Genomic DNA, 16,864 nt, shown 5'->3' on the forward strand with positions numbered 1-16,864 from the left:
TGCACTGATGTGTGTGTTGATCTCCACTGGGTATCACTGTGCTATGACGTCCTGCAGGAGGAGGACTGCAGGCGGGCGGTGTCTTCCCTGGTTTCGGGGTTGGTGACTTTGAACTTGCTGCAGCACCCACGCCCTCAGCGGGCAGACTTGCCAAGCAGGTGTGCCAGCCGCCAGAAGCCTAAGATGCCCGTTGGCACTTGGTAACCACCCCAGTTTCCCATCCTCTGCGCTGCTGCAGATTGGTTGGGGCGGCCGGGGTAGGCTGGCTCCAAGACATGACTGAGTATGCGCGCACTGGTCCCACACGTTTTCAGCTGTGGAGTTTGGGAGCTGGGAGCTGGGAGCCCATTTGTTTCTGGCAGTTCAGTTCATGTTTTCCACTTGAAGACATCGCCTCCCTTCCTTCCAGGCTGGGAAACCAGAAGTCGACAGGAGGAGGGTGGAGAGGCTGCATCTCACAACCCGCTTGGTTGGGGATTCCGCTGAGGATTTTGCCTCCTGAAGCAAAGCATGGAACCCCGGTGGGGACTCCATGGCCTGACAGTCCTGTGTTTCCTAATGCACGCCCGAGGTAAGAGCCTTCTGGCTTGGAGGGAGATCCCCACGGGGGATTAGAAAGGAGACTAAGAGACATAGGTGGCTGAGAGGGGAGGGAGAAGACTGGCTGCTCCAATTTGGGATTTGGGAATTAGATCCACGAAGGCACGCTGCTAGCCGATAGCACTTCGGTATTCACCGTATTTTCTGCTTTCAATCTGCGTGTCCCAAGCGTTTAAAAAAAATGGCCTATTTAGCTCCATGAATTAAGCACAACTGGGCATGTGGGGAATGCCAATCATTTCCTTCTGATTCAAAAATGAGTCCTGACCATTTCCATATGGCAAAAATAGAGTTGAAATGACTATACCCCATGGGACAGATTACTAGAGATTCCTTTGCCGGAAAGGTTGCATTTGTTCAGATGTTTAAACCTTTTTGTAAACACTGTCATTCCTTCTTGCAAATCAAAACCACCTGAAATGTTTACATGAAAAACTTCAACATGAACCTGCAGGCTGGCTCTCCCACACTCCAAGATCAGAGTTTTTAGTGCCGCGCGAGAAACTCTAATGAACTCATAACGTATAGGATTTGAATAACAACCGAGTACGTTTCTCTGATCATTTTAATGTGGCGATTCCAGAGAAGGGAACACTCAGGCGAATCTCAAGAGTGAGACACCATCATTCTCAGCAAACTGACACAATAAGAGAAAACCAAACACCACATGTTCTCACTCATAGGCGGGTGTTGAACAATGAGAACAGATGAACACAGGGAGGGGAGCATCACACACCGGGGCCTGTCGGGGCGTGGGGAAATAGGGGAGGGAGAGTGGGGGGTGGGGAGATTGGGGAGGGATAGCATTAGGAGAAATACCTAATGTAGGTGATGGGGGGATGGAGGCAGCAGACCACCAGGCAGGCTACCTATGTAGTGTATGTATGTGTACCTATGTAACAATCCTGCAAGATCTGCACATGTACCCCAGAAATTAAAGTAGAATAATAAATATATATATATTTTAAAAATTTACCTCTGGAGAAGAAAGAACAAGGGAGCCAATAAAAACTTGAGGGATTTGTTAAAAAGAGAGAGAGAGTATTTCTGTTAGGAAATAAAAGACATCATTCAGATGCTCCTGAGGCAGCACTTCCTGTTTATCCTGTTGAAGGATTTGGATGTCAGGAAGGTAGGAGCCTGCGTTTATGGGCGGAGGCACTGTCGGGATAAACAGACCCTGGTGTTCCTCGTCTATGATCTGCATCAATAATTTTGTATTATCCTTGCTGTCTTGAGATCTCAGCTAGTACGTGGACAACTCGGCAATGCATTTATCAGTTTCTGTTTACAGGGAGACGTTGAACAGTGAACCCACCTTCCCAGGAAAGCACTGAAGAGCCAAAGGTTAACCAAAGACCCTTGGGCAAGTCAACTTCTACAAGGTGTAGCCTACACACAGCTCACACCTTACAATGGTTCGACTGATAATGGTTCAATTCAAGATGTTCCGACTTTACAATAGTGCAGAACTGGTATGCATTCAGCAGAAACTGAAACTGTACTGTCAGTACCCATACAACTTTTTTTTTTTTTTTCTTTGAGCCGGAATGTCACTCTGTTCCCCAGGCTGGAATGCAGTGGCCCAATCTCAGTTCACTGCAACCTCCACCTCCTGGGTTCAGGCGATTTTCCTGTCTCAGCCTCCCAAGTAGCTGGGATTACAGGTGCCCGCCACCATGCCCAGCTAAGTTTTGTGTTTTTAGTAGAAACAGGGTTTCACCATGTTGGCCAGGCTGGTCGGGAACTCTAGACCTCAAGCGATCCACCCGCCTCAGCCTCCCAAAGTGCGAGGATTATAGACGTGAGCCACCACACCCAGCCCATACAATCATTCTCTTTTTCAGTTTCAGTACAATATTCAGTAAATTACATGAGAGATGCAACACCTCATTATAAAGTAGAGTTTGTGCTAGATGATTTGTCCAACTCTTGGGAGGGTCTCCATGTGTCACCCAGACTGGAGTGTAGTGGTTCCATCATAGCTGACTGCAGCCTTCACCCCAGGGGTTCAAGCAAACCTCCCACCTCAGCTTCCAGAGTAGCTGGTACTGCAGGCACTTGCCACCATGCCTGACCATTTTTTAAAATTTTTTGTAGAGACAGGATCTGACTATGTTGTCTAGGCTGGTTTTGAACTGCTGAGCTCAAGCGATCCTCCTGCCTTTGCCTCCCAAAATCTTGAGATCACAAATATCAGCCACCACACCCTATCCTGTGCTAAATTCTTTGAATGACAGCAGCACTTCTTAGGCACTGTGCATGTTTATTAACTTAGTTGATTGTCCCTCAGCCCGATGATGGGAGTGTCATGCTTGATGTCATTTTACAGATGGTGTATTAGTCAGCGTTCTCTCGAGGGACAGAACTAATGGAATCAATATATATAGAGAGAGGGGATTTTATTAAGTATTAACTCACACGATCACAAGGTCCCACAATAGGCCGTCTGCAGGCTGAGGAGCAAGGAGAGGCAGTCCAGGTTCCAAAACTGGTTAAAAACTTGGAGTGTGATGTTCGAGGGCTCCTCCAGCACAGGAGAAAGATGTAGGAGACTAGGCCAGTCTCTCTTTTGACTTTTTCCTGCCTGCTTATATTGTAGCCACGGTGACAACTGACTAGACAGTGCCCACCCAGATTGAGGGTGGGTCCGCCCCTTCCATTCCATCGTCTCCAATGTTAGTCTCCTTTGGCAATGCCCTCACAGACACAGACAGGGTCCAGACTTTGCATCCTTCTTTCCAATCCAGTTGACATTCAGTATTCACCATCACAGATGGGTAAACCAAGGCACCGAGGATTTCGACGGGGGCAGCTGGCAGCAGAATCTGAGCTGTCTTGCATGTCTCTCTGGGAAGACCCGCATGAGCATCCTGCTCTGTCGCAAGCCTTGTCTTCTGGAAATCAAAATCATTCCTTCTCCAAGAGTTACAGGAAAGAGGTCCCAGTCCAGACTGCAAGACAGGGTTCTTGGAACTTGCGCAAGAAAGAACTCACGGTGAAGCATAAAGTGAAAAGCATTTTGTTAGGAAAGTAAAGGAATAGACGGCTACTCCACAGCCAGAGCGGCCCCGAGGCTGCCGGTGGACTGCTTTCATGGCGATTTCTTGATACACTAAGCAAAGCGTGCATTATTCATGCCTCCCCTTTTAGACCATGCAGAATTCCTGACGTTGCCATGGCATTTGCTAGTGTCATGGCGCTGATGGGGCTGTAACAGTGAGGACAACCAGAGGTCACTCTCGTCACTCTTACTTTCGGTGGGTTTCTGGCAGCTTCTCCACTACCACCCGTTTTATCAGCAAAGTCTCTGTGACCCGTGTCTTGTGCAGACCGTCAATCTCATCCTTCACCATCTGGGAATGCGGCCCAGTAGGTCTCAGCCTTATATTACTCAGCCCCTATTCAAGGTGGAGTGGTTCTGGTTCTGGTGCCTCTGACACAAGGAATGCGCCATAGGGAGGTCACAGGAGGGACAGTAAAGGAGGTGAGGTCTGGATCAGGGCCCTTCTGTGTAAATGAGATGACGTGCATGCAGCAGCTGGGTGTGTCCTCGGTAATGAGTTACATGCATAGATGACCCTGCTACATCTCCAGCCATCACCAGCTAGAGACGGGGCACGTTTGCAAGACCCCAAAAACATTCTGCAAGGCTGGTGGGAGGATTGCTACAAAGTACTTAAGGAAACAGAGTATTGAGAGTATTGATCAGGATAAATAGTTAATGCATGTGGGTCTTAATACCTGGGTGAGAGTTGACAGGTGCAGCTAACCATCATGGCACATGTATACCTATGTAACAAGCCTGAACGTTCTGTACATGTATCCCAGAACTTCATATAAAACAAAGGGAACAGACTATTGTTAATGGTTAATACACTGTAAAAACATTTATAATGATTAAATTATCAATACAAAACAAGATGATAACAATATGGCATATTTTTAATAATTAGAGGCTGACATTCTAGCAGTCCACGTTTCTGTTGTCTTTAACTGTTATTTTCTGTCAAATCCAGAGGGCGGTGAAGGAAAATGCCACACAATGTGGTCTTCTAACAGCCGATAAAACCAGAAGTCGGAATCCCAAAGGCCAGTGTATGAAATGTTATTTATTGAGGGGAAGAAAAGAGAAGTGTAGGGTTTGATAGAAGAACTGGGTACTACTGTTTGTTAGATTCACAGGGTGACTTTAGTTTTCAATAATCTATTGTATATTTCAAAATTGAAGAATGAGAGCGGTTCTAATATGAAGAAAAGGCAAATGTTTAAGGATGGATATCCCAAATATGCTGATTTGATCTTTAATTATACAAATGTGTTAAACTATGACATGTACCCTGAAGCTATGTACATCTGTTGTGCATCAATTAAAAACACATTAAAAGAAAGGGATATATGTCCAAGACGGTCTCTTCCAAGTCTATTGTACATTGTGATCAGATGTGAAACCGGGGAGTTCCCTGATTCCCCTCACAGGATGTGTGGCACGGATTGGTTCATGTGTTTGACCACCGTACACTGAAACCTCTTACGGGAGGCAGAGCTTTCAGATCGGCACATGCATCCGCTGGGCCAGTATTTTTGAAATAGAACTGGTAAGATACATTTACATCTATGTCGGAGAGTGTTTTTTAAATAGAACCAGTAAGATACATTTATGTCTAACTCTATATATACCTATATCTCCATTGGTCTTTCATCTATCTCAGAAATCTACCTGTTTATCATTTATCCATCTATCTCTTCATTTATCTGTCTGTTATCCATCTATCTATTCATCTATCTTTATCTCCAATATCTATCTTCAATATCTATTTATCTATCTATCATGTATCCCATCTACCTATCTACTGACCTATCTATCTAAAATATGTTTGTTTTCCTTATTTGAGAGGCTGAGGCAGACAGATCATTTGGGCCCAGGAGTTCGAGGCTGTGGTGAGCTAATTACACCACTACACTGCAGCCTCAGTGCAGAGCTAGACCTTGTCAGAAGGAGGAGGAGGAGAAGGAGGAAGAAGAGGATGGAGGAGGAGAAGGAGGAAGAAGAGGAAGGAGGAGGAGAAGGAGAAAGAAGAGAAAGGAGGAGGAGGAGGGGGAAGGAGGAAGAAGAAGGAGGAGGAAGAGGAGGAGAAGGAAGAGGAAGAGAAGGAGGAAGAAGAAGGAGGAGGAGGAGGATGAGAAGGAGAAAGAGGAGGAGGAGGAGGAAGAGGAAAAGGAGGAGGAAGAGAAGGAGGAAGAAGAAGGAGGAGGAGGATGAGAAGGAGGAAAAGGTGGAGGAGGAGGAAGAGGAGGAGAAGGAAGAGGAGAAGGAGGAAGGGGAGGAGAAGGAGGAGGAAGAGGAAGAGAAGGAGAAAGAAGAAGAAGGAGGAGGAGGATGAGAAGGAGGAATAGGAGGAGGAGGAAGAGGAGAAGGAGTAGGAAGAGGAAGAGAAGGAGGAAGAAGAAGGAGGAGGAGGAGGAAGAGGAGGAGGAGGATGAGAAGGAGGAAGAGGAGGAGGAGGATGAGAAGGAGGAAGAGGAGGAGGAGGAAGAGGAAGAGAAGGAGGAAGAAGAAGGAGGAGGAGGATGAGAAGGAGGAAAGGGAGGAGGAGGAAGAGGAGAAGGAGGAAGAGGAGGAGGAGGATGAGAAAGAGAAGGAGGAAGAAGGAGGAGGAGGAGGATGAGAAGGAGGGAGAGGAGGAGAAGGAGGAGGAAGAGGAAGAGAAGGAGGAAGAAGAAGAAGGAGGAGGAGGATGAGAAGGAGGAAAGGGAGGAGGAGGAAGAGGAGAAGGAGGAAGAGGAGGAGAAGGAGGAAGAAGAGGAGGAGAAGGAGGAGGAGGGGGAGGAGGAAAAGGAGGAAGAAGGAGGAGGAGAAAGAAGAAAGAGGAGGAAGAAGAGGAAGAGAAAGAGGAAGAAGCAAAAGCAGAAGAACGAAAAAGAATGGAAGGAAGGAAGCAAGCAAGCAAGGGAGGAAGGGAGGGGAAAGAAGAAAGAAAAAGAAAGAAAGAAGGAAAAGTGCATTCCAACCTAAGAACATTTCTTTAAACCTGAATGAATGCCTCCCGAGATTTTTCTAAAAAATATTCTCTTATTTTATTATAATGACAATAAAGTATCATTATAGCCCCACACAGATCTGCTGACCCAGAATCTGCATTTGGCCAGATTCTGGGCTGATTCTCACACCCTTCAGGGTCTGCGAGGCATTGAGGCGGATGTCCTGAGGCAGATGCCACAGTGGTTGTGTGAACCTGGCTCTCCACAGATGTGCGCTAGAAGCCTGTGTTTTTCCTCCAAGGCCCAGGACTGGGATGACTTCCAGAGTCATTGCTTAGCAGTCGGTGGGTTTCTATATGTTAATGGCAGTTCCTCCATGCTGAAAAACCTCTCCTTTTGCAAAGCTCTTTCCCAAGCCATCTGCCTACCTCTGCCCGCAGCCCTGGGTGTTCAGCACAATCATGGTTCTCCTGACTTTGCCAGTGCACAAAAGGAGACTGACATAAAGGAACAGGCCGGGCACAGTGGCTCACCCTTGTCATCCCAGCACTTTTGGAGATCGAGGCACGGGGATCACCTGAGGTCAGGAATTTGAGACTGGCCTGGCCAACATGGCGAAACCCCACCTCTACTGAAAATACAAAATATTATCAGGGTGTGCTTATAATTCCAGCCACTCGGAAGGCTGAGGTGAGAGAATTGCTTAAACCCAGGAGGAGGAGGTTACAATGAGCTGAGATTGCACCACTGCACTGCAGTGAGCCGAGATTGTACCACTGCACTCCGGCATGGACAACTGAGTGAGACTCTGCCTAAAAAAAAAAAAAAAAATTAGCCAGGTACGGTGGCTCACACCTGTAATCCCAGCACTCTGGGAGGCCGAGATTGGTGGATCACGAGGTTAAGAGATCGAGACCATCCTGGTCAACATGGTGAAACCCCGTCTCTACTAAAACACAAAAATTAGCTGGTGTGGTGGCAAGTGCCTGTAATCTCAGCTACTCGGGAGGCTGAGGCAGGAGAATTGCCTGAACCCAGGAGGAGGAGGTTGCAATGAGCTGAGATTGCACCATTGCACTGCAGTGAGCTGAGATTATACCACTGCACTCCAGCCTGGGCAATTGAGCGAGACTCTGCCTAAAAAAAACAAATTAAGGGAGAGTATTGTTGAGGGCGTGGGCCAGGGACAGGATGTCGCTGACATGAAACTGTCCAGATAGCCAAACCCTGGCTGTGTCCTCTGACCCAGGCTGTCCAATGGCACACCCATTGCAGCCAACTGTATCCCGTGGTTTAAATCTGTCGTGAGCTGAAGCGTACCCTCCTCATTGTTATAAATGAAAGCCCTCAGGACCTCCCAGCGAGACTGTGTTTGCAGACATGGTCTTTAAAAAGGCGATTCAGGTAAAATGAGGTCACCAGGTGGGGCCCTGATCCAGCTGGACTATGGACCTTATAAAAAGAAGAGGTGAGGACACTGACATGCACACAGGGCACCTCATGGAGACTCAGGGAGAAGACAGCATTCACAAGCCAAGGACAGAGGCCTCCGGAGGAGCCACCCGCCCACACCTTCATCTCGCCCTTCCAACCACCAGGACCTTGGGAGAATCAACATCTACTATTTAAGCTGCCCGGCCCGTGGGACTTTGCTACGGCAGCTCCAGCAGACAAACACGTTCCTATTGAGGTGAGGGAGTTATCTCTGTTAAGGGCTGAGTCTTGCACCTCCGAAATTTACACATTGAAGGCCTAATCCCCGGGACCTCGGAACATGACTGTGTTTAGAGAGAGGGTCTCTAGACGGGTGAGAAGGGTTCAATGAGGTCTTTATAAAAACAGGAGGTGAAGACACAGACACACACTGAGGGATGACCCTGTGAGGACACAGGGAGAAGACGGTGTCTCCAAGCCCAGGAGAGAGGCCTCAGGAGGAGCCAGCCCTGCCCACACCTGATCTCAGACCTGCAGCCTCCAGGACTCTGGGAGAATAAGACCCTGCTGTTTCTAAGCCACCCAGCCTATGGTGTTCTGTGATGCCAGCCTGAAACGGACTAAGATACCTCATAAGAAGAGGAGGTGACACAGACACACACACAGGGACGACCACGTGAGGACTCAGAGAGAAGATGGCATCTGCAGGCCCAGGAGAGAGGCCTCAGGAGGAGTCGGCCCTGCCCACACCTGGATCTGGGACCTCCAGCCTCCAGGACTGTGGGAGAATCCAGGCTGTTGTCTAACCTGCCCGCCCAGTCTGATTTTATTGTAGCAACTCCGGGAAGCCATTGCCAAGTCTGTGCCCTGCAAAGTGAGATGTATGGATCTGCAGCCTCAACATCCCCCAGGAGCTGATGAGAAACACTGTGTCCTCAGCCTAGCCAGACCTGCTGACGCATAGTCCGCGTGTCATCCAGGTCCTGAGGGACCATGTGCACATGCCACTCGGGGGAGACTGCATTGTCTGCCTACACTCCTCTTGGCCTCTCGGAGCAGTGGTCCTTCCTTCTGGGCATGGGGGCAGGACCCTTTCTGGGATGGGGGTCTTAGGACACCCAAAGCAGGCATGTCAGGGAACTTCCCTGTGGCCAGTCTTGATACAGATAGGATGGAGGGAAAGTTAGGGTCCTGTCTTCAGGTTTTGTGGCTGGCTTTGGGGGAAAGGCATTCTTGTTTCTAGGACCCGCCTGGGGGAAGAGATATTCTAGTTCCTAGAGTGCCTCGGGGGAGGACGGGACTCAGACACAGGAGGGCTGGAAAAGTTCTGAGAGAAACTTCTGCTTCGGAGGCTGCTGCTGAGGCCTGCACTCAGGTATGGTTTCCTGAGCCCGAACAACTTGTAGGTCTGAATCCATGTAAAGAATGCCAGCAGCCGGCAAAGTCCAGTAAGAAGCATCTTTGAATCCGGCAGGGTTGGAATTTGAACCCGGGAGGGTGAAATTCCCAGGGTGAATAGAGCTGCCACCTGCCTGGTTTATGCAACTGCATTTCAGAGAGAAGGGTCTGGGAGGTCTGCAGAAGAAGGCCTCCAAGCCGAAATCTCGTGGTTTTGCTCTGGAGGGTCCCAAGGGCAGCTTTACTGGGCCCTCCCACCCAGCTACCGGAGCCATTTAATTGACATCTCCAGGACGCCAGCAACTGAGGACCAATGTCATAAAGCCAACACAAAATGAGGTTGAGAATCCCAGAACACAAACGAGGATTTGGTTAAAAGCTGCTGAGTTCACTGAGGCAAATCAGCGAAGCAAATGGGAAACACATCTCCTGTTCCTGCCCCATGGAAAATGAACCCGGGAAAGCAAAAGCATCACATGTGGCTCCCGAGCTTGGAGCCAGACACCCCGGAGTCAGCGTAGTCTCCCAGCCCATGAGGAACCCGACCGTGGCTTTGCTGCAACCTGCCTGGAGAGGAGAGAGGACAGGGGGCCCTGCCTATGAGATGGATTTCCTGCCTGGCGGGCAGGACTAGAGACTGTCTCAGTGCCCAGGCCGCCTGATGCTGCCAGAGTCTGCCTGATTTATGTAACGAGGTCTGGGTGTGACCGACAGCAGCCTCGAGTGTGTGAGTCACACATGCAGCAACTTCTGGCTGCAGTGCCACCCCTGAGACCTAGCAAAGTCCCAAACCACCCTCCTCCACTTCCTCTGTGACACTCCACACCCCCTCCCATTCCTGCCACCACCCAGGGCCATCAGGACCATCTCAAAGCTGGAGGAGCCTCTCTGCAACCTGGCCGCCCGCTGCAGGGTGAATAGAGCTGCCACCTGCCTGGTTTATGCAACTGCATTTCAGAGAGAAGGGTCTGGGAGGGGAGGCACCTGTGGTTCTTTAGGGAAATAGGAGGGAGGGGCCAGGCACACAGACTGGAGGAGATTGTAATGTGATTGCTTAGCGGATGCATGGAATTGCTGGGTTGGGCTGAGATTGCTCAACAGTGGATGGGGACTGCAGTCTAAATTATCAGGGTGCTGAACTCTGGGGTCCTAGACCACTGTCTTGACTGGAACTGCTGACAGTCTTGGAGGGGAAATATCTCATGGATCCAAGAGGCTGACGTGGCTCCTCTCCTGCAGCCCAGTCTCAGCAGCTTGGACAATGATGGCCAAGGCAGCTGGAGGAGGCCAGGCGCAGTGGCTCACGCCTGTAATCCCAGCACTTTGGAAGGCCGAGGGAGGCAGATCAGTTGGGATCAAGAGTTCGAGAACAGCTTGGCCAACATGGTGAAACCGCATCTCTACCAAAAATACAGAAGTTTGCTGGGCGTGATGGCGCATGCAGTTGTAATGCCAGCTACTCAGGGGACTAAGGCAAGAGAATTGTTTGAACCCAGGAGGTGGAGGTTGCAGTGGGCCGAGATTGTGCCATTGCACTCTAGCCTGGGTGACACAGCAAAACTCCGTCTAAAAAAGCAAACATACAAAAAAAAAAAAAAAAAAAAAAACCCAAAAATACAGAGAGAGCTGGAGGGAGCAAAGAAGAGCCGGGTTGTTCTTGAAGATGAACCTGTAGCAATCACTGGCGGCAGAGAATGTCATCTGAGAGGGACGTGTGTCCTCCCCAAGTTGGAAGGAAACGGCTGTGTGGGACCAGGAGCAGCTGCTGTGTGCACTCCTGCCTGGGGATACACCTTCTGCTCCGGAGAGGCCCTCATTACCTCCACAAGGTGCCGCAAAGCCTGCCCTGGTGGCATCTGGATGGAGCCATGCCACAGGCTGTACGAATCGATGTTGTAGCCCTTGAACCTTCCTCCAGAGCAAGCAACACCCAGGCAGACAGATTTCTGGGAGAGAGACAGACATCAGAGGTGGTGGAGACCCAGCACCTATGGCTTACCTGGTTCCCCCTGGCTTAGCCTCCTCCAGGGCTTAGTGTTTGAGCAAGAGGTTGTTCCCCCTGGACAATTCTGCAAATTCTGACTGTGCTCCTGCCTTGCCCTAAACCTCCCAGAAGCTCAGGTTCTTCCTTTGGGTAATGTGCATGCTGGTGATGGCAACATCCTTGGGTGGGTGGATGAGATGCTTAGATGCCTGGCATTACTGCAACAGAACTCAATGCATAAGAAGTGCTGATTCGATGCCCTCCCGCCTGCATCCTCTACCTCCCGATAAGTTCTCTGGTGGTGTTTTCTCTACGGGGTAATAGTGGCAGGGGGAAAGGGAGGAACAAAAGGCAAGGTGCACATATATGTCAGCAGGAGGGACACTTCATCCTCAAGAATGCTGCAGTGTGTTTTCAATGATGAGTCACAAAGACGCGAATGTTCTCATCTCTGCTGCAGACACATTCATTAGGTTAACTGCTTTTGGATCAGGTGGGAACCTCAGCTTGTGCACACAGGTTGCTTCCTGACCCCGTATTTGTCAGTGTAGGCTGGCTGCTGTAACAAACAGCCCCCAAAGAATTAAAAGTTTATCTCTTGTTTGCATTGCAGCCAGGTGAGGTGGCAAAGGTGTCCTCTGCTCCATACAGTCTCTCAAGGATCCAGGATCCTCATATTGTTCTGCTTCACCTTTTTCTAGGGCAGCCCCTCTCAACCTAGATTCTCTCTTTATGTGTGTGAGAATGAGTGTGTGTGTGTGTATGTGTGTGCATGTGTATATGTATGTGTATGTGTGTGTGTATAGGTGTGTGTATGTGTGTATGCATGTATATGTGTGTATGTATGTGTGTGTGCACGTGTGTGCGTGTGTGTTTATGGGAGAAATGCCAGTCCTAAGCTGTGAGTGGAACGGTCCAGGAAAGAAGTCTATGTGCCCGGAGAGAGGCTTCCTTCAAAGTTCCCTGGCCATGAGCAGAAATAAAATACTGGCATGGGTTGCAATGTGGGTGCAACTCAAAAGTCTCATGCTCAGTGAAAGAAGCCAGGCACAAAATACCACATATCGTGGGATGCTATTTATACGAAATTTGCAGAACAGGCAATTCATGGATCAGGCAGTCCAACAGGAGGTGGATTAGTGGTTGTCAGGGGCTGGGGAGGCAGCAGGGGATGTGACTGCTGAATGGGGACAGGGGTCTTCCTTTGGGTGAGAAGTATGTTCTGGGAGTAGATAGAGGTGGTGGTTGCATCTCCCACATAGCTCATGGTTAGTTATAGTGCTCTGGCGACCCTGGGCTTGTAGGAGGAGGGAAGCAGGCTGAGATGACGAACAAGGAGGATTCTGGCCTTTCCATCATGGTGTGACTTGTGACCTGTTTGCTCCCAATAGGTCAAAGAGACTTTGACTTGGCAGATGCCCTTGATGAGCCTGGTAAGTGCCAATATTTCATGGGGAGCCTTCCCTTTGCAGCTTGGGTCTAATAGCATCAGCTGCATAGTTACTTTGGAGTTGGGTTGCACCGGTGTTTGGAATTTCTTGGTGTCGAGAGCTCTTTTCTTCACAGGAGATTGCAGACGCCTTGAGACAAATGTTTACACAGTCTCTAAAAGTCTCAGACTCGTTTCTAGGTAGGTCTGTGCTTCTGAAGCCTATAGTTTAGAAGTATGCTAGTATTTTATTATTTTATTTTATTGAGATGGGTGTCTTGCTCTGTTGCCCAGGCTGGAGTGCTGTGGTGCCATCATAGCTTACCACACAGCCTTGACTTCCTGGCTCAAACAACCCTCCCACCTCAGCCTCCCAAGTAGCTGGAACTACAGGTGTGTGCTCCCGTGCACAGCTCATTTTTTTGATTTTTTTGTAGAGACGAATCTCACCATGTTGCCCAGGCTGGCCTCAAACTCCTGGGCTCAAGGAATCCTTCCACCTTGGTCTCTCAAAATGCTGGGATTACAGAGACACAGCAGCATGCCCGGCTCAGTTACTGCTTTTCTTACACTTAAGTTCATATCTGTCATTGTCCCGCACCCCGATCTGAATCTGTGGCCCCCAGTCTCCCCTCCCAGAGCACAGTGCATCTCCATTCTCCTAGCAGAGCTGCCAGTGAAGGTGAGCACTCCCGACCTGATGTCCACATCCACGTGATACACATTTGCTGAATGAATACATCCGTGAATGAAAGTGAGAGAAAAGCCATCATTCTAGAAGCTGCAAGGCTTTCTCCCTCTTTGCTTTTGCCTCCCTCCCCACCCCACCTACTGTCCGGCTCTGTGGTGGTTCTAGGGATGGGGTCACTCACTTGTCTTGGATGCTCTCAGCTTCTTTGGCCATCCTGTGGGCATCCTCACAGCCTCAAGGGCAGATTGTTTTTGAATGGATTTTAAGGGTATTTACTTGCTTTTTTACCCAAATAGGCCATGGAATTTGTGTCCAGATCATTTACTTTGTCACTTACTTTTTATATTTCATCGGGGTGTTAACGGCCTGTCTTTTTATTTTTATTTTTTCGAGATGGAGTCTCACACTGTCACCCAGGCTGGAGTGCAGTGGCGCAATCTTCGCTCACTGCAGCAACCTCCATCTCCCAGGTTCAAGTGATTCTCCTGCACCAGCCTCCCAAGTAGCTGGGACTACAGGCTGACACCATACCCGGCTAATTTTTTGTGTTTTTAGTAGAGACAAGGTTTCACTGTGTTGGCCAGGCTCCTCTTGAACCCCTGACAGTGTGATCCGCCCATTTTGGCCTCCCAAACTGCTGGGGTTACAGATGTGAGCCACAGTGCCCAGCCCTTTCGTTGTGCTTCTGACGAATCTTCGATGCATATTGCATTTATTTTCTCTTTGTTCACAGAACCCACCAAGAAGCCAAACTCAGGTGAGTGACTCTTTGGCTGGGAGAAACTGAGGCAATGTCCTTGAACTGATGCTTATGGATGGATGCTTGAGGGTGTTTTACAGAATTATGGGGGTGTGTTAAGGAGATGCAAGAACTGTACCAGATAATAGATATTAAAAGCAAAATGTGGTGGTTAGGGAAATGCAAATCACAACCACACGGAAGCAGCACTGGGATGGGTAAAATCTAAAATGGAAAATAACAAGTGTTGACAAGGTTGTGAGGAAACTGGAATGCTTGCACATTGCTGGTGGGAGTCTAAAATGGTACAGCCACTGTGAACAAATACTTTTGTGGATCCTTAAAAAGTTAAATACAGAATTATTCTATAATTCCACTCCTAGATGTATACTCAAAATAATTGAAAACAGGTATTCCAAGAACCACTTGTATGCAGATGTTCACAGCAGCACTATTCATTATGGCTCAAAGATAGAAATAACCCACGTGCTCATCAGTGGAAGGAATGGATAAACAAAATGTGGTCCACCCACATGATGGAGTATTATTTAGCCTTGAAGAGGAATGAAGCACTGATAATTGCTACAAAGTGGTTCAACCTCAGAAACATTTTGGAAAGAGAAAGAAACCAGACACATGTAAGATCACAAAGTATATATTTTTATGAATATGAAATTTCAAGAGCAGGCAAATCCCTAGGACCCGAAGTAGTGTTGTGACCGCCAGTAGCTGGAGGGGAAAGGGAGAGTGACTGCTTGATGAACTCCAGGGCTCCTTTCAGGGAATGAAAGTGTTCTGGAAGTACACAGAGGTGATGGTTGCACAACGTTATGAATGTTCTAAATGCCCCTGAAGTGTTCACTTTGAGATGGTTAATTTATGTGTAAATTTCACCTCATTTTATTTATTTATTTTTCAATTAAAAAGGTAACTTTTGTTCTAGGGCAGTGGCTTATGCCTGTAATCCTAGGACTTTGGGAGGCCAAGGTGGTGGATCACCTGAGGTCAGAAATTCAAGATCAGCCTGGCCAACATGGCAAAACCCCATCTCTAATTAAATATACAAAAGTTAGCCAGGCATGATGGCATGGGCCTGTAATCCCAGCTACTCCAGAAGCTGAGGCTGGAGAATCACTTGAACACAGGAGGTGGAGGTTGCAGTGAACCAAGATCATGCCACTGCACTCCAGCCTGAGTGACAGAGTGAGATCCTGTCTCAGAAGAAAGAAAAAAAGAAAGCCGTAGCTCAGAGACAGAGGAATTGAGCAATGCATAGGTTCAGAAGGGCTGGAAACAGAGTGACTAAATTGTGTCTTGGCATTTGAGAGAGGTTGCGGCTATAAAACAATGAAAGAAGAAAGCAAACTCTACGGAGGCAGGGCTGAGCCAACCGGCTCTTCTTGTGGATATGTGATCAACTGTCAACCTCATGCCATCCTTTCGCCCAGGCTGGAGTGCAGTGGTGCCATCTTGTCTCACCACAACCTTCTCCTCCTGGGTTGAAGCAATTCTTGTGCCTCAGCTGGGACTACAGGCACGTGCCATCATGCCCGGCTAATTTTTGTATTTTTAGTAGAGATGGGGTTTGAACAAGTTGGCCAGGCTGGTCTCGAACTCCTGACCTCAGGTGACCTGCCCGCCTCGGCCTCCCAAAGTGCTGAGATTACAGGTGTGAACCACCGCGCCTGGCCTCATGGAATACTCGAAAATAAACTGCAGGTGGATTACAAACCTGAATGTAAAAGAAAATAATGGGTTTTTTATTGAAAAATAGAGGGAAATGTCTTATAATCTCAGGGTTAGGAGATTTTTCTTAGATAAGATAAGAAAAGCATGACCTCGCCTGTTATGTAACCTCCAGGTACTCAGGAGGCCGAGGCATGAGAATCGCTTGAGCTCGGGAGGTGGAGATTGCAGTGAGCCGAGATAGCGCCATTTGCACTCCAGGTAGGCTATAGAGTGAGACTTCATCTCAAAGAAAAAGCATAACCTTTAAAAATGTGTAAATTAGACGATGTCTACATTTTTTAAATAACAATAATAATGTTACGACTTTGAGCTCTAAAAAAGTCAGATTAGCTGTCAAATGGAGGCTCCTTGCTGCTTATATCACCAGGGAAAGAAACTTTAATATGCAAATACAGTCACCCTTTATTGTTCGTGGGCACTAGTTGTAGGACCCCTGCTTCCCTGCAGACACCTAAATCTACAGGTGCTGAAGTCCCTGATATAAAATGGTGTAGTATTTGCATACAATGCAAGTATATGTTCCTGCATCTTTTGATTTATTTATTTATTTGACCCAGAATCTCACTCTTATCCAGGCTGAAGTGCAGTGGCATGATTTTGGCTCACTGTAACCTCAACCTCCCAGGTTCAAGAGATTCTCGTGACTCAGCCTCCAAGTAGCTGGGATTATAGGTATTTGCCACCACTCCCAGCTGATTTTTGTATTTTTAGTAGAGACAGGTTTTAATCATGTTGCCCAGGCTGGTTCCAAACTCCTGACCTCAAGTGATCTGCCCACCCCGGACTCCCAACGTGCTGGGATTACAGGTGTGAGCCACCGCTCCCTGTGTGAAATATTTTCAATACACGCATAACCTG

The 16,864-nt window shown here is 48.3% G+C and overlaps 1 long non-coding RNA gene across 1 annotated transcript; it reads left to right on the top strand.

The window, feature by feature from the left end:
* The first annotated feature begins 312 nt into the window (after window positions 1-312).
* LOC144581278 (uncharacterized) lies at window positions 313-16,526 on the top strand. Its single transcript, XR_013531889.1, has 4 exons — window positions 313-571; window positions 12,790-12,831; window positions 14,252-14,275; window positions 16,119-16,526. It is a non-coding gene; the product is annotated as an uncharacterized LOC144581278 (long non-coding RNA).
* The last annotated feature ends 338 nt before the right edge of the window (window positions 16,527-16,864 follow it).

The sequence above is a fragment of the Callithrix jacchus genome, chromosome Y, assembly GCF_049354715.1.
Source record: "Callithrix jacchus isolate 240 chromosome Y, calJac240_pri, whole genome shotgun sequence".
NCBI lineage: Eukaryota > Metazoa > Chordata > Mammalia > Primates > Cebidae > Callithrix > Callithrix jacchus.